Here is a 22974-nt window from a genome sequence, read left to right on the forward strand (position 1 = left end):
CCATGCAAACTGTACCAGAATAATTTCTCCCCTGCCTCCCACAAAAAAAAAAAAAAGGAGCGCACATCATTTATATCTCTTTCCAACCGTCTTGCAACCCATTCAAAATGCATCCAGTCTCCAGTCATAAGCAACAGCCCGATATAATTCACGCGCACCGACGCAGTAAACTATACGCAGCAAATGCAGAAACAGAAGACTATACGTATATAGTTTTACCACTACGAAACAGCTTCACCAAATCAAGTATGCATATACAATTTCTGTAAAAAAATATCCGGAGTACGCTCCGGAGGCAAAAACTGATATGCCTCGTATTTTATAAGGAAGAAAAGGCCTGCATAAAACATAGGGCAATATATGGAGGAACCTCATCGGTCATGCCACGTCGTGGCAGCCGAGCCAAGGCGCGCTCAAAGAAGCTCTTTAGTCGTATACAGGCAGAAAGAAAGGAGGCAGGTCTGCGGCCAGTGTGACTCCAGGAAGAAAGGGACTTTGCGGCACATCTATTATTCATATATGTCACGGCTATCATACGTGATCGACTGGCGTGTATCGGCTGCTCAGTGAGGGGTGCCTAGGGAAAAGTTTGGTCGTGACGAGAAAGATGTTTCATTAAAAGTAGCGGTATGTGATATTTGATGGATGACGGGGCACGTGATGCCTGGTAAAGCCTATTGTTGGGGCGCTGGGAATGGGATTATTTTCGTGCGTATGTGAACGTTATTATGTTTGCACAGTGTTGCCCGAGATAAGATAAGGTGGTTTGTATAATAAAAATAATAAATAAAAAGAGCGTCTGGGAGCCAAACTATGCGCTTGAGGACGTATTATGAGTTCCAATTGCAACAGAAAGTTCCAATAGGGTCGGTTCTTTGCGGATAAAGATCGTGAAAAATTAACAAAAATATTCGCTGCCCCCTGAACATTTACAAATGGTCAAAAGCACAATGGCCGTACACTACCCGTTTTCAACAAATCAGGAGAGAGAACGACGTCATTGGGGATTACCGTTGGCTACACTCTAAAAAACCGAACTTCACCACATAACACGGTGACGGCCAACCATTGCACAGAATGATACCGTTATCACTCCCGATCTGTGGAAAGCCCGAGGCGTACGCCTTTTTTGGGACAATTAACGTAAATGCATAAGTGTCCAAAAAAGGTGTACGCCTCCGGTTTATAACCAATCAGGGGGCAGACGACGTCATTCGGGATGGTGGTTGGCGTGCTATGTGGTGAAGTTCCGTTTTAAGAGCGTAGGGCGGGTTTTCATGTTTCATAATTTACTGAAACAAATATGGAAGCTGGAAATTTTTGACACGATTTTTAAGCACTCCATTCATGGTTCTGTCGAAAGCTTCACCGTCTGCCGTTCCTTGCATTCCGTTCTGCAGTTCTGTAACCCAGCATAAATATCGTATATGATAAAAGCTGGTGGTTTCCCCGGGCTAAATAATTCGCGAACGGGAGTACCAATCTTCGAACTTTCTTTTTTACAAGTATCTGCCCGATACCATCTACAAGCTGCGCACCGTGTGAATGAGTGGGAGGCCCTCATTATTGAAATAAAAACTCAAATGAGTTTCGTAAAGAAACATGACTTCTAAAGCAGGGCGCTGTCGGCATTAAAATGGGTACTACCCCTTTTAGGACCTTCAGTGGACACTTTTTAGAGAAAAATCTGCCACCGAAGCCGGTCATTTGTTGCAGTAATTAACTGGTTTCGATTTACATATTTTTGTCGCGGCTGGTCGCAGTGAAGCGCAAAATGACGCTCTCCCACTCCCTTATCCACCAATGAATTACGTCCTTTTGCGCTTCACCGCGACCAGCCGCGGCAAAATATGTAAACCGTAACCAACTAATTACAGCAACAAATGACCAGCTTCGGTGGCAGATTTTTCTCAAGTGTCCACTGAAGGTCCCAAAAGGTATAGTGCCCATTTTAATGCCGACTTAGCGCCCTTCGTTAGAAGTTGTGTTTTTTTGACGTTTTTGACGTATGATTGTTTTTTAGAAGTTGTTTTATGAATTATTTAGCCCGAGGATTTAACTGAAATACCCGGTATACGATACAAACCGCAAGGATCATATAGAGGAAGACGCATTTACGCACGACGTATTTAACATCCCTCGCGGAAGACGGCGTGCCAACGCAACTCTTGTACCCTGCCACCAAGTTGCTGTCGTCCTCGACCGGGTTCGAACCCGCAACACTGGGATCAGCAGGCGAACACGCTATCATCATCAGTAAGTTCGTACTTAAGGCTATAGAGCAGGACACTTCATTTCCAAATTTTTACCCATCGTCACCACTTAATTCGCAGTTGAGATTACAGTGCAAAAGGAGACTTCATTTAAAAGTCTTTTTTAGCAATGTTCGGCTAATCGCTCTGCGGTAGCCTATATATTTCCATGTTTTTTTAATACTGCAATCGTCATCATCATCATCAACAACAACAACAGTTCGTACTTCCACAATTTCGGCCACACAACCCCGTGACAGTGACGATGACAGGAGGTAAAAAAAAAATGGGGATGTGAGCGCGCTCACTGCGGGACAAGCTACTCCAGGTCTAGTAAAAAAAAAATAAAAAGAAAAAGAGAAAAGTCTAAAACCCCGTGTGAAGTTTCTTTTATACTTCTTTATCGGAATAATCTCAAGCCACCTGTACATGTATGCATGAGCAATGTATCTCGGCATCCAATTCCGAGTCTCGCGCTTGTAATAGATATGAACACATATAAGGCAGGTACCCACAAGCACTTTCGCCTTTCTCGTAGTGAAATAAAAGCAGCAGAAACGGACGAACGGTTTTTCAGTCTCGACGCCCACGGAAAATCTCATTTCGCAAATACCTTACGCTAGCGTTTTCTCGACTCCGAATGAAAAATATATAAAGGAGTAAGCGACAGGCAAAATGAGGGCTAAAACAGAGAAGGAGAAAAAGAAAAAAAAAAGGAGAGAGGCCTTAAAGTATCGCACAAGGTAGAAGGGAGAAATTAGATCACCGCGCTGCTTCGTCTGCTATGGGAGTGGTTCCAGAAATCTAGTTTGCCAAATAGGATAGTGCGCACAGAGAAAGTATATAAACGACGAAAGGAAAACGGGCTCTGCTCGAGAAAACGAACATCATTTGCCCTTGGGTCTCCGCTGCAGTGTATCGATACGCATTGGCAGTCACATAGCGGTGAAAGCCGTAAACAGCGCGTAATACGTGTCGCCGTACGCTTAGAGTTCTCACTGTTGCGTTTTCATGCGTTAAGTCAGTGGTTCTCAACCGGAACCCAGGGTTTCGTGAGCTTTGTCATGAGGTTCCGCGAGGTGCCGAGAGCGTCCCAGAGTTCAGAATGATCGAAATACCGGATTTCAACATCTACGATAACTAAATCCCGAAAAGCTTATATCTGCGAGGTCTGAGAGTTACCGCGTTTCAAAATTGGGACCAACTTGTCAGCTTCGCGTGTTTCCGATGTCGGTCGAAGTAGCTTTAGCGAATGAAATGAGCACCTCTTAGCAACGGTTAGGCATAATGGGGCGGATGCGCTAGAGCAACAGAAAACGAAGTGACGTTGGATAATGTAGTTTGGAGACGACATTTTCTCGGACTCATTCTGGGCAGTGCCTGCATCACAGCGAGTAGGTATTTGGCATTTTGAACGTCTCATTTTAAACCTGTGAATTCTTAAAGGGATTATCGCATCCAGGAATGTATATGTATGAGAATAATAATTGTGGGTTTACGTCGCGAGACAACTGAGACGTATGTATGAGACCGACACGGTAACGTTCGTCACCCCTTCACAGTGAACTTGGCCAAGTGTGAATCCACCTGAAGACGGAAGTACCGCGTGCCAAAACGCATCGTCTATACATAAGAGATAGCACGAGCAGTACGAGCAAGTCGAGATAACACGAGCAGCAGATAGCAGAGAGCAGTTCTCTGCGTAATTATCCAAGAAATCCGTCTCACTGCTTATCCGGAAGTGCGGCACTTTTCCCAACCATGCCCCGTGAAGGATCTAGACCGGAAGCGATCTACCCTTCTCCACAGACTCCGATGCAAGTCCGTTATGACACCCGCCTTTCGCTACAAACTGGGCTTCGCGTCATCGCCGCGCTGTGAGACCATAGTTTCTGTTTTGGTGACCTGGCACACATCATCATGGACTGTGCAAAGTCTCAAGCAGTCAGAGACACCTTGACTTCGAGTTTCAGAGCCTTATCACTTCCCAGTGGCTCTCTAGACGAGATTTTGTACCCGCAGGGTCCCACCCACATCCGTAGAAAAGGCGAGACGCGCTCCTAGCTTTCGTTTCCTCTGTGGGACTGTCGTGAATGCTTTCCTTCTCTCTCTCTTCTTCTTTATCTCTGCGTTTCTAATTTCTCATTTCTTATAATTTCTTATCCTCTATCCTTTCTCTTTTACTCCCCCTTCTCCCCATCCTCTCTCACAAAAGAGTGAAACTTGCCGCCTTGTCTGAGCAGGCGGACCTCAGTCCTCTTCCTCAGAACATCATACCACCATGCACCCTTACGGTGTACATCGCAAACACGAATCCATGCGACTGACCAATGGGCGAAGATGTAAGATGTCTTACACAAGCGTGCCAGTGCTCTGTTTCACTGTGCTCTTTTTTTTTAATTGGGTGTTAGCGCCGCGAAGCGGCTGTGGCTATGAGCGACGTACAGATGTGGACAGACGGAGAGAGGATAGCAGGAAGGAGTGGGGGACAGGGGGTTAGTATGCGTCCTGGGCCGACTTCAGGGGGAACTGTGCCGACATTCGTCTGGAAAGTCTTCGGAAAACCCAGGGAAAACCTCAGACAGCACAGCCGGCGGTAGGATTCGAACCCACCACCTCCTAGTCTTCAGCACGACCTTGGTTACCACCAACGAGCGGACGCCTTAGCCCACTCGGCCATCCCGCTGGTACTGTGAGAGCTACTGGAGTGTTCGACACAAAGTTCATGACCAAGCGCTGTGAGCGCTCATTTGGTCGCGAATGCAAACGTCGTCCGTGCCACGAACGTGCGCGTCTGAACAGCTGCCGCACTGGATCTCTATCGTACAAGCGATGCCACTGTGTGAATTGCCCTTCACATCAACGTTTTCACGCAGAAACGTTCTATGGCTGCAATAACACTTTCTATGGCGTCCGTCTGTTACGCCCCATTTACATACCCTCGCAAAATGGGGAACGGGTATAACAAATAACAAATGCTCCGCCGATGATTGCATGCAACGTGTGCAGCGAAAATTGGTTCTCCCTGCCGGTGGTAATACATCCCCCGTTACTCGAAAGAGGTGTGTGACACTGCATGTGCGGGAGCCCCGGTGTACATTTTCCCTCAATACCTATAAGTGCTTAGTAAACAACATCTCATCAACAACGATATGCGTAGGGGTTTCTAGACCAAAAACATATGCTGTGTTCATGGGATTCGTCATTCTGCACACATAAATGAGTAATATCCACAGTTTCCCGATGAAGCCTGCCCCGGACCCTATCCCGAGAAGCATGCCGCCAATCAACAGGCTGATCGCTCGACAAAACAACGCGATCGCCACGGTGAAAGAACAGAAAGATAGGAAATGCCATGCTAGATGATATATATATGTATATATATTGTACATATTTTTAGCAGTTTGACATACTTGTAACGATAGTCTGCAACACGATAACATCTACGTTGTTATTGTGATAGTTAAAAGCAAAGTGTAATCTGGGCAGTTACTTGTGTAATTGGATAATTATGTTAATAAAATATTGTAAACAGAGGCTATATTGTACTTGTGGTATTGTGCTTGTGAATTGTGCATCACTTCTCCTTCATTTATTATTGTTGTTGTTGTGCTGAGTAAATGCTTCCTCGCTGGGCAAAGTTGACATAATCGGTAGCATCAGCTGTCGATTTTTTTGATTTCGTGCTCACTTGCACGATTAGTGCGCCTACTTATTAACTTATATCAATTTTGCACAATTGAATGCAGTGCCATCATAGATTCCTTCGAAGGCGAACTATCAGCTGCACCGAAAACCGTTGCGCAACACATCTGATGCTTGGTTCTCACCTTAGCACTGCCAGACACTATCCAAGCACACACACAGATATATACAGAAACGTACAAATTCGCAAAACCTTCCCTTCATCCATATTGGAACACCTCGCAGGTACCCGTACACCAAAATGCACTTTGTCGCCGATCAACAACACAAAAAAAGCACCGTGACACAGGCGCGGAAGAGACAGGCAGAGAAAAGAAACTTCCATAAAGTTCCCAAGAGGGTTGGAAGAAGCACTAAAGGAATCGCCTCCAACGTTCGACGTCGTCGGGGCCCGCGGCGCTGGCTGTTTCTGCAGCAATTACGGCGACGGTATAACCTTGGGGAGGGACAGAGCAAAGAGCCGCCAACAATAACACAGGGACAGAGGTAGACGGACACAGAAGAAGATGAAGGGACGCCAGCGAAGGACCATTAGTCAACCCGGAAGACAATGGATTCTTCGAGTACGGTATTGGTTCCGAAAGACGTGCTGTCTCCCAAGGTAAAGAGAGTCCGAAACGAAAGATAAATGCGAGGCGAGGAAGAGGCAAAAGCATATACGAAAGTAAACGAATGCAACGGTAAAAAGTCCACAGCCCTTTAAGGGAGCACTGTGAAGGACCCTACACCCCCCAGCCTCAGTCACAGAGGTAGATCTCCGCCAGCCTAGTTCTGGGAGACGTTCTATGGGAATTTTACATGGGGAAGACGATTTCACCCCCATTTCCCTTTCCTAAATCCTCTTTTTTCTTCTTCTTCTTCCATCACATCACATCACATCCCTTTCCTAAATGCACTAGCAAAAGTACTAGCTTTGGGAGAGGGGTCTGAACCCCAGAAACCACTTCAAACTGTACTTTCCTGTCTCCTTTATTTCTTCGCCGTTCCACGGGGCTCTAAATCCTCCTCCGTTTACTTGTGAAGCGGGACAGCGAGATTGCCACAGATTCCTCTGAGAAGGTGCAATGCAGCGTCATATTCACCCGAGCCGCCGCGTCGAGTTTCGTATGACCGCCCCGGGCACTTTTGATCCTATCTTAGCCTTAATGCTTAGTATAATTATGGTATTTCTATACCACTGAATACAGGACTGACAGTGAAATCAGACTTAACGTACAACTTGTACGCAAATTTCGCCATAAAAGAAAGCTAGTAAGCAACTTTGATATTTGATAACAGCGCTGACCAGGGAAGGGTTAACGGCCGTATTTTCATCGCCGTTTCCATTCACGTTACTGCTATATTTTCGTTTCCGTTATCCGTTTCTGATACCACCTTTTCAATTTCGTTTCCGTTACTGTTTCCGGTAATGAAACTGCTGTTTCAGATCTGCGGGGGAGCAGGTCTGTCAGCAGCCTGTTTCGCTCATGTGCTTCTTCGATGTCCAGTCGTACACAATGCGCAAGTAATTTTATGTCGTTTGGATGCGCACATCTTGCAAGATCTTTTTCAAAAAATGTAGGAACATGTCTTCAGTCTTCAGCCACTCCGAGTCGAACTCAAAATGGGCGTAACCTTCATCCAATGTCGCATTCCGCCATAGGCCGACACTCACAGTTGTAAACAATACTGCCAGAGCCATGGTCAAATGGAAAATAGTAAATAAAAAAACAAATAAATACAAATCGTCTACTCTCATCCTCGTGCTATGGTGGAGCAGAGTGCGTTTCTCACGTGTGGATGCAATGAAGTTATGAGAAAAGCAACGAGTAGGTAAGCGAGGGATGAACTCTCGAGATCCAATATTGCGCTTTGTTTCCACGGTCACGTGTAGTATTCAGAGCGTTACTGGGAATGGTGTCATGAAAATACAAAAATAAAATTAAAAGTCACTCGAGTGCCATCGCACAACAGGAATAGCCGTTACCCGAATTCAATATACCGGACGATAATTTTCGTTTCCGTTTCTGTTTCCGGTAATAGAGGACCGTGGTATGCGTTTCCGTTATCGTTACCGTCTCCAATTTCGGTAATATACCGTTTCTGTTTCCGTTAACATTACCGTTACCCTTCCCTGGCGCTGACCTATCTAGCAAGTGACGCAAAATCTGCTATACAGAAATCTAGGCAGACAAACCTTACGTGTAAAGTCACCACGCTATTATTATTATTATTTACAGAAATCGCTTATCATGCTGCACATGGGTTAAAGATTTGTGGGCTCTGGGCTGGAACGCGTGCTTCGAAACTGATGATTGCGTAACAACGAAACATTATTGTTTCTGCTAAATATTGTGTCCGTATCGTCCCATTCCTTCTGTCTCCAAAAGAAAAGGTGGAGACGATGCTAGTAAAAGTGGCATGCATAATGCGTACGAGAACCACTAGTTGCCTTGTGACTGACCTTTAGCAATAAGTTCAAGCTTGACAGACTGTAAAGGAGGTGGAGGAAAGAGAATCCTGACATTAATCCTATCAAATTATTAAAGGGACGTGTAAGCTAGATCGTTTAGTCCTACACAAAACATACCAAATCACGACCAACAAAGCTACTCTGAAACAGCCCTATAATACCGCAGGAATTGATTGTTTCAAATGTGATTTTTACCATGCACAAGCACCGGAGTATATAATGTCCCATCACCAGTGCTGAGCACTGCGCACGTTGATCAGTGCCTTGCAAGGACTGAGGGATGTCTGTGCCCTTGACATTATCAAGCCAGTGAGAGATCTTTTGTGCAGCCATTCCTGCTTCGCCATCAGTATGACATGCTCCTGTGCTTCTGTACCCCTCCGGTGGTCGCTGTGTATCGAAATACATAAATCAAGCCCTGCCTTCCTTAGACCTGCGCAAAAAAGTATCGCACGTATCTTTTCCCTCGCATTGGAAATATCGTGGAAATCAATTTTGGACCGTGTGGGATATGCGCTGGCGTCTTTCTTCAGGCAACGCACGTACACGTGGAGCGTCCATTTGATGGAGGTCGCTTCTGCATCCGAAAGCACCTTTTCATCGCTTCACATTTCATTCGAACGCGAGCTGCATTCTCTATACCCCTGCACCCAGGGGGCGATGTGAGAAAAAGGAGTGCGTGGGTTTGCTGAAGGAGGGCGTGGTTAAGGCTATATCTAAATTTGCTCGACGATTGGGATTTTTTTTTCTTCCGTGTTAGCGCCGCGAAGCAACTGTGGCTATGAGCGGCGTATACAGATGTGAACATATGGAGAGAGGACAGCAGGAAGGAGTGGGGGACAAGGGGGACTAGTGTGTGTCCTGGGCCGACTTCAGGGGGAATTGTATCGACATTCGTCTGGAAAGTCTGTCTGAAAATCCAGGGAAAACCTCAGACAGCACAGCGGGTGGTAGGATACGAACCCACCACCTCCTAGTCTTCAGCATGACCTTGGCTACCACCAACGAGAGGACGGCCTTACCCACTCAGCCATGCCGCTTATCGGTGACTCATTTGGCCATAAAGACTTCGCTTTTTGACAGCAGCCATATTTGAGCAGCAATATTTTGAAGCTGACCAGAAAGTTCTTTTATTTTAATCGGCTCGAGGTCTACAAGGGCTGAACGAAAAAAAAAAAAAAAAAAAACTGCTTCATCTGTAGTCGCCGATTGTACATGAGAGAGCAGCTGTAAGACTTACGGGCCCTGTATGTGACTATATCTCCGAATCCATGCGTGTTCCCAAAATTATTTTGAAAAGGAGGCATTACAAGAAAAGAAGTGCATCATCGCCTGACATCAGCAACGCACACACGAGGAAGGAGTGCTCTGGGATATTATGCCCCCACCCCTCATCACACTCGAAACCCCCTTCCCCCGAAGCCCTGTCCCCCTTTTTTTCTGGGAATGGAAGAGTTAGGCCCCCATCTGATATCGTTGCTGCGCCCATGTCTCACGCATTGCCTTTCACTTTACAATACCCCTTCTAGGCCTCCAATACTGAGGCGAATTTAGTTTCAGTTTATTATAAAGCTTCAGTGTCAGTTTCAGTTATTATAAAGTTTCAGTTTCAGACACATTACAATAAAAAAACACACAGAAGAACTGGAACTGTATGGGTGAGCCCGTGAGGCAGTCCCATATTCTACATCCCGAAACATATTTTGCTGTTGCTGAAACACTGTTTAATGAGGACCTTTAAGCAATTAACACCTAATACGCACAGAGAATTATACGTGGAAAGCAACGATAACATTTAAGTATGTGGATCTAACATTGGAAGTATTTAAGGCGGTATGTGCACGGGTAAACTGTTCTACTTTCAGTTTGAAATTGCGAACAAACACATAGGCTGAGTTAGAATAAAAGGCATATTATTTCAGATCTTAGCACCCGTGAATGCTATAGTGTGGAAATCTTGTGGGGAGATTAAAAGTATGGTTATCAATTAGAAGTGAATATGTAAAACAAGGATGCTCTACATGGAACAGCTGGTCGCACCAGTACGATCTACGTATTCATTTTTTTTTCTTCTTTCTACGTAAGGTCCGTTCACGAATGATACGGCGGGGGGTATTTTGGCAGGAAAAGTCAGCCAGAAAGGACGGCTTGCTATTCCTTGGTAAATAATTCCTTGGTGTGTAGTCAGGTCAACATAGTTATAGTCAAGTCAGTGTTGTCAGCATGTAATGTACAGTTTAGAAATTCACTAGCAACGCTCAGTTGGTGACTACTGCCTTTACACCTGCCTTTCAACACCGTCTCGGCTCCATCTCGTCTTCCCTCTGCCCCACTTGTGGAGTGCACGGCGACCTCTGCCACGTCATCTTTGCTTGTGGGCAATATCACCACGAGCGTGCACTCATGGAAGTTTCTATGCAACGTATTGACAAGCGGCCGTTCAACCTTGCGAAGATCCTCGGACCGTGGTCGAACTCTGCCCACCAGATGCATGGCCTTCGTCTTCTTGCGGAGTACTTGCGCTCCACCGGTGACGGCTCTCTGAAAGCCCCCATCATCATCCCCTCATCCGTTCCCAATGCGCAATAGGGCAGTGTACCGTCTCAGCGGCGGTGAATCGCCCACCTCATCATCATCCAGTGTATGTGTGTGTGTGTGACCACTAGGACACAGTGTTGCCAGTAATTTTCAATTTTGATTTTCTTAAAAACTATAAGTCCAGTTGGGACGAAAATTGTGATGTAAAAGCACTGAGGGCCCATGCTATCGCGTAGATAAATCTCCTGAGATTACACCTTTACTATGTACCTTTAATTGTCTACTATGTTGCAGCCAATGCTTAGCGACCTATATATGGACTGGAGACTGACGACTCGATGAACAATGCTAACGAGCTACCGACGCGGGCATATTTTTCCGCCTTCAGTCGTGTCCTAACCGATTTTAGAACATGAATACGCTGTAACATCTCCGTGTCCCTCTCTTTCCATTTCCGTAACAAAAAGGACAGCGCGCTATTATGGGAAACGTGTTCCTACAACCAGCGCAGCCCACGCATGCAGGCCTGCTAGTTAATCTTATAGACAGGCTTCACACTTCAAGCCGGAAGATATACAGCAACCGCGCGGTATTCAACTGTCCAAAAGGCGTTGGACCGTCATAGTTTATTGCACCTCGTTGGTTTAGTCGCACTTGGCTCTATATACAACGAGGGTCCATCGATATTCACCGGAGCGCTGTTGGGTCGGGTGCGGTACCAGCCGATACCACTGGAACGCGTAGTCTTTGGGAGCGACCATTTTAACTGGATTTTCCTGTACTTGGAGATACATAAAAGAATCTGCTATGGCAAAGTATTAGGCTGCGCGGTATATATTTCTTTTTTCTATCGCTCGTTGCTTTCCTCTTAGAAAGAGAAACAAAAAGCCTAGACTGAATGAAAAGGAATGGATAGAAAAAGGACTGAGTTCATCATGGGCGGAGTAGGAATACGTCTACACTCGCTGTACATAAAAAAAGAAAAAGAGGGGCTGCTATTCACAGAGTGATACTGCGCAAAAATAGAAACCGCCGAATTCAAACGTGGCGAATTAATTGCAACCACCTGATGTGGATTCCCCTATGAGTTCCAGATGAAAAGCATATTTTCAGGGTACCTGGGCGATCAAATAATTCTTTCTTTACGCGAAAGTTGTTATTGAAAACAATAAAAAAGAAGTAATCAAAAGATAATAATAATTTGGGGCTTTACGTCGCGAGACAACTGCAATCACTAGCGACGCCACAGTGGTCGCGTCTGTGGATTAGTTCTGCCCACCTGAGGGTTCTTTGTAATTAAAAAAAAAGTGTTTCTGTTCCTTTCTTTGTAGTTTTTCAGGGCTTGATTTTCGAACATGAATACGCTGTAACATCTCCATGTCCCTCTCTTTCCATTTCCGTTGAACGTTCAGATCGCTAAGAACGTTCAGATCGTATTTGATGAACCATGACTGTGATCCTGTCCATCCTTTTCCTCACAGCAAATCAGTTCAGATTGGACAATATATGAACTGATATTATGTTGTGCACAACACGACAGTATCGATATACAGTGCATTCCAGTCTAAAGGCAGCGGGCACACGAACACAAAAATCTCGCAGCAAACAAGAATATCGCGTGTCATGCCCGATCTTTCATTTCGAACAAGATGAACATTTTCCCCTGTATCGTTCGAAAGGATCCACGTTTTCATCGCTGAGGATCAGGTTTCAATGGCGGCCAAGAGGTTCTTCGACGAAGCAAAATAGGACACAAGGGCCCTTTTAGAGAAATCGAATTCAATTTGGATCCTGCTGAGTGCCATAGAGAGCCGTTTGTAGAGCCGTTTCCCCTATCGAGGTAATTCCGCATCTTGTTATATGCTGTGCGGACGCTGTCAGATGGGGTACGTTTGTAATGTGCTACCGTTCTGTGGGGTTTGACGATACGTTCAAAACTGCAGCGTTTATTTTCATAGCCGGCAGGAAGTCAATGTCTTTTGAAGGTCCTTGTTGTACAAGAGGCGCCCACGTAATGAACCACGAAAAGAGAGAGGGAAGATTCCTGCCTCGGTTAATTTTCTGGGCTGACATCATTACCTCATGACGCGCCACTGGAAGGGTCTAGTTTCTTACCTACGGGTGTTTCTATAGGAAATACCACTCGAAAATTGTCAGCCATGTTGTCATGACGCGTTTCCCTGACAGTAATATTCTCCAACGCGAGAAAAATGTCCCGTTGATGTAGATATTTTACAGCCTAAGCAGGGAAGCATCCCGCATAATTCATAGTCCAACTGTTGTTGTCGTTGTACAACACAAGCAAGACAAACGCGGGTGCACGAAAAGAACGTTCTTGAAATATGGTTGATTTTCCCTTTCTTCGCAGTGCTTTATACTCTCGGATCATCATCAAGCGTCGCACGGGCGTCTCTTATTCGCTCCGAGATCGAACGGTGTCGGCGCGCTGCGGAGAAACGATGAACTACCGTAGTGTGGATAGCTTCATCGCGTCGTCTGCTTTCACACGTTTATTCCGCGTTCAGGTTTAGGTGGAGCATAGGGGAACCGAACAGTATCGTACCATCGTGGCACAAGTGATCCTCCGGTGAAGACATACAAGAATTACGGAAAAGAACCATCAACTCCGAACATCGGCCGGCGCGTTGTCCACACTATAGGAAGGTGACAGTGTCGCCCCCTATAGAGGTCGATCTCGCAGCGAATAGTATATGCAGTAACACGGAAGTAGTTGGGGTTCGTAATCTTCCTCCGAGCTACTACGGATACTTGAATGATCCGTCCCTCTCAAGGATCCTCATCCGCGCCTTCAACACCCTGTAATTCGACCCAGAAAATCGTGACTTCACACACAGGCAAGAAGGGTCTTCTCGGTGGGCTGTCCAACGCTGTTCGATCACAACGTACCACTTCCTTCGTCCATCCATTTCACGCGGATGAATTGAAGGGGGAATACAGGGCGCCGCTCCCAGTCAGCATGCCAACCAGACGGCAATCAGGTCCAATTACACTCGCGAGCCAACGCAAACAACAACGGTGCGCTCGCCGCCCGCACACATGATACGACCATTATACATGGGTGGACGGATGGGGGGGCAGGAATTCGCGTTCCAGGAAGACAAGGCCCAACCTCGTGGAGTCGAAGGTCGGTCCCTGGGGGCCCGCACGTCCGGTGCGCGCAGTTCGAACAAAAGATTCCGACCGGCTGAGATCTGCAAGAGCGATTAGGGAAAGCGATGGGATAAAGACAACGCCCCGAGACATTTGCCCCGCTGCACCTCGCCAGATAGCCATTCTCACATGCCAGACCGTGTAAGATGTGCGGTTTCAGGTGTGGTTGTAATATTTGCGTGAGGAGCTCCGGCGTCGCCTGCGAAGATGAAGCCTGTTCCAAAGGTTCTTCAGATTGTTTTTTTGTTTTTTTATGCTAGAGGGCGACGACGAATTCCACTCGTTTGCGCAAGGAAAATGTTGATTTCTTTCACTTATCAAATAAAGGTGTACAGATCCCGTCCACTTTAATAATAACACTGGAAAAATATGGTCTTGTCCGCTAGCGCGATTACAGCAACGCTTGGGGCCGTGAGGAAATCTGAATTGAACAAAATTATTCTGTTAGTTTTACGCAAGGATTTTTTTCACTTATCATTCCCCCAGTGCCCCCAGGGTGGCTGTTACTGCGCTCGGAAACGAGAACGAATTTTTTGCTATAGTGTTAATATTAAAGTTGACGGGAGCTGTACTTTGATACGTTCTGCCGAACGGAGCAGTAGGCGTTTTCACATGAATCATAGACAAGTAACCGGAACACAGAAAGGTGACATCGTTGCCGGCACATTTCATCGAACGCCGTTTTATCGCAAGCCATTTCATCGAATGCCGCTTCACTCAACACGTCACCATGTGGCTTGTTTCAAGACATGCAGATACGTATCAGGGTCCTTAGTGAGCGGAAAATGTTCGAGTGTCCGCTCCATAACTTTTTATTTGACAGCCTAATGCCGATTTAATTGAACAGTGTGGTATAACTGTGTTCCTGACCGTTGCTACGATCTAGTGTAGGGTAGTCGAGAGTAAGTTACTGTGTGACTGTTTCCATATGAATGTCTATTCTAGTCGTCAGCCAAAACGGTTTCTGACCAAACAAAAAAATGAGGAGCGGTCTTGATAACTATCCCAGTGGTGCCTAGAACATACGGTAGATGATAATTAGTTCTGATCAAACTATCTATTGCAGACTACAAAAAGTATACGGGTATTTTGAAAACAGACTGAAGTCTACTTTAACCTACTTTCATAGCGTATTAGGAAGTAATGGCGAAGTACGTGGCTCGTTCAGTTGTCAAAGTATCATGTCAATCGCACCAATCTGGAAAGGAAACTTGTAGAAGCGTGGTCTGACATAGAGACGCACAAAAAAAGTTTTGCCAGGGCAAAAGCAGTGCGAGTGCCGCGTAAAAGCAGAATGCAACGTGTGGGACAACTCCATTGTCGCATCTCGATCATAAACCCCATAAAGCGGCAAGCAGCCAAAGGAAAAAGGGAAGATCCTTTTCCCCCTTTTTCTTTCCCTCCAAATCTCCGGAAAGCCATCGCTCCCCATTTTATTTCTCTCGCTGCCTCTTGGGTCGCCAAAGCAGTCGCTTCAAAAAGCGGGGAAGTGTCTGTGATGAAAGAGAAGGGGGGAACACTGCTTCCGTTTCCAAGGGACCGTTAATACCTTTTATCCTATTTGATAGCGTACTCTCTGCGGAGTCAAGGAAATGACATTGCGCTTCCGCAGCAAGGAGCAAAAGGCGTGAGCTGTAGAACTATATTTCGGTGGAGGAAGCGAAAGTTGCCCGTGATATGGACTCCGCATGTAGTTGCTATAGTATGGGGCTGCTGTGCGGGAACTGAACGCGGCGAAAACTGGGCAAAGTGAACATGGGCTTCAAGGCGCTTGCACATTTGAAAAGAAAGCCATACAAAGACGAAGAAAAGTAGATTGGTGGTGGAAAAGACTTCTGTTTGCGAGAAGTTTGATTGGAATTCTTTGCAACCGTTATGGCCCTGCAGAAAAAAAAAGCAGTGTAAATAAGCCAAATCTTACCCTATGCATTTTTAATGACCTGTCTCGCCCAGACGCCACCACTGCTGCATGTGCGTGCTCCACTTTCATAGCACGACACACATGGTGCGCAATATATGCAAAGGAAGATTAGAGTGCATAACATCAGCATGACGCGTCGTTGTATATAGGCTTAGCCACCTGTGATTGAGAACAGACACTGAAAATGCATGTAGTGAGATTTTGTTCGTTTCTTTCTTTTCTTCCTAAAGGACCATAACGGTTGCAAAAAATTCAAATGAAACCACAGACAAGTGGCTATCAGTCTGCAAAATTTCGGACGGGATAAGCCCGGACTTCTATTATTACGCCACAATGGAAATGTGTAATGACTCTTAAACTAACCCTCGTATATCTGGCTATTCCACTACACTTAAAGCTCGGGAAGACCGCAATCCATACCACACTTATGCACACTCATAACCACTCCACGACAGGGAGCTGCTAAAAGTGAACCACGAAATGACGAAGGACGCATAAAAGGCTTAAATCTCATGCAAGACGACCCGCTTCGTCAGTCGGTACGAATCTCTGTCGTCTGCTTACGAAACCGACGCATCAAGAGGCCAGTGGCTGCTTGCCCCATCAGACGATGCACCTGCTCAAACCACAGTTGGCTTTACTTTACGTCTTTTATCTTTCTATTACCTCTCTTTCTTCCTTCTTTCTTTCGACGGGCGAAGCAAGAGCCGCTGAACAGCCGTCTCACCTGAAGCAGAAGACAACCCCGCTATCCAGATGACGGAAACCGTGGTCATCGTCTGCTCTCAAAATACTGCTCGTGCGCCAACCACACACGCACATAAAGCAGAAGACTCAGCCGGAAGCGTTCTCCACATGAGGTGTTTACGTGAAGGCCTCAGAAAGGGCAGGTGCAGGGAGGTTTTACAATGCAAGTGCGTGTGATTACGCTCCTCTTTTTTTATTGTCTTTCATTTTTTTTTGTATTTTCCTGCGTTCGCACTGTGGATGTTTGAAGAAGTAATGCGTCGGAGCGGAACGGTACGACGGGGTGCATACAAAACTAATAGCGAAGTGAAACGCAGCATTTCGAACCTCTCAGTCACACAGGCAGGAACTGCGAACAACCGTAACGACTCACTTTGAAAACTGCACGAATAGGCACGACAGTTCCATGGGAATTGCGACTGGAGAATGGAAGTCGGCTGGGTAGGATTTCTTCCGCAAAAATAAACGCAAGTTTCCCACCTTCGCTTCGTTTGTGACTGCCGTACGAACAACATGCTCTTGCAACATTCTTCCGTTTCTTCTTCTGTCTGTTTGTCTTTTTATATCCCACAGCGCGTACCTTCCCGAGCAAAGCCAAAGAAGTTCGCATCCTTTTTTTTTCTTCCTTCTACCATCAACAACAACATCATCATCATCATCGCATCATTTGCTCCGCCCCGAAAATGCAACCTTACTCACGAGCGAGAAGTTTACCACGGGGAAAACAGCGCCAACGGACAACGGCCGTGAGAGCTTTGACGACCGTGACAGAATTTCCTACGGGAGAAATCTGCCTCTCTCCTCTACCGTACCCCATAACGGAGGGCCGTGCTCGGATCGGTCATAGCAACCTAATGCACCTGCTCCACCGACCATTGTTACAGTTCCCATTGCACATCTGCCATTTCTAGGCACGCACAGGGAAACCATACTGCCGAGTCGTGCGCGATCGTGGGTGGGCTGGCCTTCGCCAATATATGACAAGCGGGATATTGGCCTGGAAGAAAAAAAAGAAGCGAGGAGATTCACCGATGCCGGATACTGCTGCACGGAGCCCGAATTGGCAACGCTCAATGAGTCGAGTTTATTGGATACGCCTACCTGGAAGGGAAATATATGGGGAGAGAAAACAACCTTGTTGATGGTAGTGATATGTAGCACCTTGAATATACGTTTAAACTTTACAATGCCGTGGTGCTTCCACCATTTGCCGCAATTGACGAATCGTTAGACCCTTCCTAGTCTTTTGGAACTAAAAAACTCTTATTTGATTGATTGATTGATTAGATTTCTTTTTATTGTCGTACCATTTTCTTACATGATATTGAGATAGGACCGCTAGGGAACCCCGAAACCTTTTAAAAAGCTGATGCGAACAAACTGTGATCGAGAGTTGTTGTCAGATATAGCTTTCTATAGAATTATCCGCATAGCTGCAAAGCGCCGGCTAGACCCCGTGTCTCAGAATCTCATGAAATTTACATCTCTGAAATTTGCATGCCTCATACTGTTTTTTTTTTTCGTGTTAGCGCCACGAAGCACCTGTGGCTATGAGCGGCGTACAGTTGTGGACAGATGGAGAGAGGACAGAAGGAAGGAACGGGGGACAGGGGAGGGGTAATATGCGTCCTGGGCCGACTTCAGGGGGAACTGTGTTGACATTCGTCTGGAAAGTCTTCGGAAAGCTCAGGGGGAACTTCAGACAGCACAGCCGGTGGAAGGATTCGAACCCACCACCTCCCAGTTTTCAGCACGACCTTGGCTACCACCAACGAGCGCTGGTCTGCGTTCTCCCGAAATACTATGTTTTTCTCTGTGTGACGTGGGAGTATCATACATTTTTTTTATTAGTTTTGATAAATATGACGTCATGGCATGCATATACAAGCTACCAAAGCGTCTGGCAATATTCCTCGCATATACGACGTCGATTACTGTCTCATCAGCGATGCTGCTGGTAGTCTTCCAACGTGAGGCGGAGAGCGAAGACGCACGCTATTGCCAGGAGGGAGACTCCACAGCTCCCGCTGACGTCACCTACACTTGGAGACTCCGAAACTATGAAGTTTTGCCTGTTCTTTGAAGCATTTATGGTTCATTCCATTAATGTTCGTCTGACAGCGCTCATATTTTGCCTATACTGAGTTCTTGAGCGAGGCTAGTTTCTAATACGAAATAAAATACATATATATTTTTTGTTTCTTCCGCTGGGCGACCAGCCCTCTAATACGCGTTTCCTAATAAAACGATCATGTCATCTGCGATACATATACTGCTTGCGACACGATTGTCTGGAATCGCCTGTCAGCAGTTCTGCAGCCCATATTTGCTTGGTTGCCCTCGGAAATGTTGTTCCAATATGGTATTTTAGCGTATTTAAAGAAAGGCCATATGCCGCACGTGTTTATTACTCAAAATAACTGATCTTGCAACGCCTGGACAAGCGTGTCGCGCGCGACTCGCGAGCGGTACTTACTCATTCCTCTTATTAGTTAACCTGTTTGCGTTATTCTGTTTGTTTGTCTCTCTCTGATTTGCCGTTTTGTGGCGACAGCATTCCACCAGGGATGGAATAATATATATTTGTTTCCAATCGATGGTGTCGATATTCTAACAATATCGATATCGACCGAATGTCGAAAAAAATTATCGAACATCAGTTTTTCTGGCGGAAAAAATATCGATATGGTTCTCGTTGGACATCGAAAATATCCGTATTTCTCTCGCGGATACCGATACATATCGATACAGTGTCGATATGTATCGATTAAATATCGATACATATGTACCATATATGCATTGACAAAATAACATGTAGATATATTGTTTACCAATATGTGTCAAATATCAATATTGATCGATACCCAAAATTCCGATATTTTTGCCCCCCCCCCCCTACATTCCACTCTGCGACTTTCCACCCCATTGATACAATTAATTTGGTGAAAATATAACAATAAACTTCACAAGAAAGACCGAGGTCCAGCACTGCCCAGGAAGGGAAGCAGGGTTTGTCGTACGATGGGTTGATCATCTGGATATATCAATGGGCCAATCATTTTTGTCATACAGAGAGGTCGACAGCCCTGCTCATTTAAACACTCGGGACAACACTAGTCCCGAAAAGTTGGTAACATCTGGACAATGAACAGGAACGCGCTCCAGATAACTACACACACAGGCCTTTTCAAGACCCACACTCTAAAAAAATGGGGATGCGAAAATGTGGTAACTTCTGTAGTCACCACCTAGGTCAATATAGCGTCTGAGAAAAGGTGGTAAAAGCAATTATCATATATACAAATTGCTAAAAAAAAAAAGGCGTACGCCCCCCTCGCTCACCGAATCAGAAGCGGTAACCCCACCGTTCGTGGCAATGGTTGGCGGACAACGTGCTATGCGGTGAAGTTTGTTTTGAGAGCGAGGTAGCAGGTAGAACTTTGCAACCCTTTAGGCACAACATATGCGACAACCATTGCCTCCTAGAAGGTGTAACTACTCCACCTTTTTTTCTAAAAGTGCACGGCTCAGACAATCCTCGCACACACAACGAAGAAACAAATAAAAATAAATACGGGCACGTAGCAGGGAGAGATTAAGCCATAGCAGCAACCAGTAACATCGAAGAAACACCGCCAACAACGTATACGAAATGTCTTTGCCCCCTCGTCATGTGGAACAAAAGACCACTTTCCGAGCCAAAAGTTGCTGTTGCCCAGGAACTTTACTGGTAGCACCAGTGCTGGCGATAGGACCACAGGAGACCATGCATGACGTAATTGCTGACGCGCTTTCTAGAGCGTCATTACTGTCGGAAATTACTTGGCTCATGAAGGCAGTTGTTCCTGGCTAAATACCGCCCCCACGGGCGAAGGAGCGCGCCTTCGAGGTAATTGCTAGCGAACATCCGGCAAGCTATGCTTCGTCTTAAAGCAGGTACATCGTACCCCCAGAGCCTCCCAGAGGTACTTGACCAATAGCAATAGCGGGAATCCGATTGATTAATTTATAAGTAACTTGCGAAGTCTCGCTTGAGTGAGTGAGTGCGTACTTGATCTCTGTACGAGTTTGCATAGGTTGCAAGTTGTATGTAAGAATTTGTGATCTCACAGCCATTCTGGCATCTGCGTAAAGTGTAATTATTTGCATTTCGTTAACTATCAAACACCGAGACATCGGAAGAGTCAGTCGAACCGTGAAGAAATTGCTTAAAATAATTATGCGTGCACCTAGCAGTATACGCTAACTGCTTCCGTATTTGCATATCTAATTCGCTTTCACAAATTGGCGAAATTTAATCTGAGATGCAAGCCCTCTCTTCGCATCAGAAGCGATAAAGCCTATCATTTCGTGGCAATGGTTGGCGCACAGCGTGCTATGCAGTGAAGTTATGGTTTTAGCGCGAACGATGGAAAGGTGCTTTGCAGCTTTTACTTGTTAACTGTAGAGTCAAAGCACGTTACATCTGCGGTATGGAAGCGACAGTGCTCTCAGCTGCGTTCCACTGCGGTGATACAACAGTGCCTGAAACGTTTCGCAACTATGTTTTAAAATCTTTTCGCAAAAAATGTGTTTTGATGTTCTTTTCAGTGGCGATATTTAAACACTGCAGTGAAGCTTCCTTGCCGTTCAGTTACGTTCTCATCCTACAACTGGTTACGACAAAATACACTTGCAGTCATCTGCAAGATTTACACGCAGCACGACAACGTGCAAAGAAAAATAACGCAGTGATTGACCGCCATTCTGTGCCAATATTATTGCAGACGACATGGAAAAGTTTTCCGACTTGAATAGCAACGGCAGACGAGATGTAAATCTGCAATTCCGCCTCACTCGCTAACGAGCATCTCGTCGCTCAGCCCTCAAAAAACAGGTTATGTATAAGACACCACTCGATGACCAAAAAACCAGAGCTCAGTGCCTACCGCATAATACTGTTCCTTCCAGACTGTTGAGCGTCGGAGGTGCTGTCGCCGGCGTCCCGTTTAAAACATCCACATGACGTGAACACACAAACACAAACTGAAGCACAGCAAGCATTCAGGCTGGACGCTGGTTGCTGCAATTCCCGTAGAGTGCACGTGTAAAGTTGCAGACAGCCAAGGAAGATAGGATGCTGTAATCCACAAGAGATGCACGCACGCCTCACAAAGCAAGAGAGAAGCGACGCCTAACTACACACGCTGTATCCATAGCGACTGAATCAGAAGTTTTGGGGAGCACCCCAGAACTCATCGAAGAGAGAAGGTAGAGAAAGAGACATGAGGGAAAGATAGGAAAGAGTGAAGGCGATCATATTAGCGAGGGTGCGGTATTGTGCTGCCATCTGTGAAAGAATTCCAGCACTAATAATTTTTTTAAGGCAACGGATGAAAAACAACGAACGGAAATACTCGAGATTAGACGCATATTTTAAAGTTAAAATAACGTAGTATGGTAAACGTAGTGTCGTGAGGGGATATTACTGGTGTTCGTTGTGGTGACTTGCAATTGACATTTCACAGAAAGGGGCAAACCGTTTAGAAGTCGGATCTCACAATCAATCACTGGTTTTGTTACGAAGACCCTTCATGGTCGAAGGTCAAGTTTTGAATGTCAGTTGTGTTTTCGTCTACTGCTCTGTGCGCGGTTCGTGTTTCATCAGTAAGTCTGGTGTACTTCGTCTTGTTATCGTGTTAACAAAATCTGATCAAACATGACGTCTGCTGCAAAACGTTTGGCGACACAGAACTGGATGATACGCAGCATGCTTGCCCAGCGTAAGGAGTATGTTGTGCCTCGATCGTACTGCATGAGAGCATCTGAGAGCCCCAAGGATCGTGCACAACCAACCCATGTTTTTGACGAGCAAAAACTAAGTCTCCTTGTGTGTCCTATTTCGAAGAAGCCGCTTCGCTACGACAGAGACCGCAATGTCCTGGTCTGTGATGAAATGAAAGTGGCTTATCCCATCGTCGACGGTATTCCGGATTTACTTCCGCAAAGTGGAAAACCTTTGAAGGACAACTAACGGCTTCACTGCGTACAGATGGAAATATGCTAAAATATGGGATGAATGCTGTACTTTATTGCATTGGCATTAGATACACATATACCCATTGATGGCCGCACAGACGTCACATATGATACCTGTGCTTTTTTGCTGGCACTACGTCACGCCTGTTTAGGACGAAAACGTGGAGTGT

At 45.8% G+C, this 22974-nt stretch overlaps 1 protein-coding gene across 1 annotated transcript in view; it reads right to left on the reverse strand.

Annotated features, from left to right (window-relative positions):
• Positions 1-21992, reverse strand: part of LOC135400732 (protein prickle-like) — a 239828-nt gene extending 217836 nt beyond the window's left edge. The window contains exon 1 of the mRNA XM_064632606.1: positions 21715-21992. The gene's annotated coding sequence lies outside the window, so the exon portion shown is untranslated. The remainder of the gene's footprint in view (positions 1-21714) is intronic.
• Positions 21993-22974: the final 982 nt, after the last annotated feature.

The sequence above is a fragment of the Ornithodoros turicata genome, chromosome 7 (genome assembly GCF_037126465.1).
Source record: "Ornithodoros turicata isolate Travis chromosome 7, ASM3712646v1, whole genome shotgun sequence".
In the NCBI taxonomy this organism is placed as follows: Eukaryota; Metazoa; Arthropoda; class Arachnida; order Ixodida; family Argasidae; genus Ornithodoros; species Ornithodoros turicata.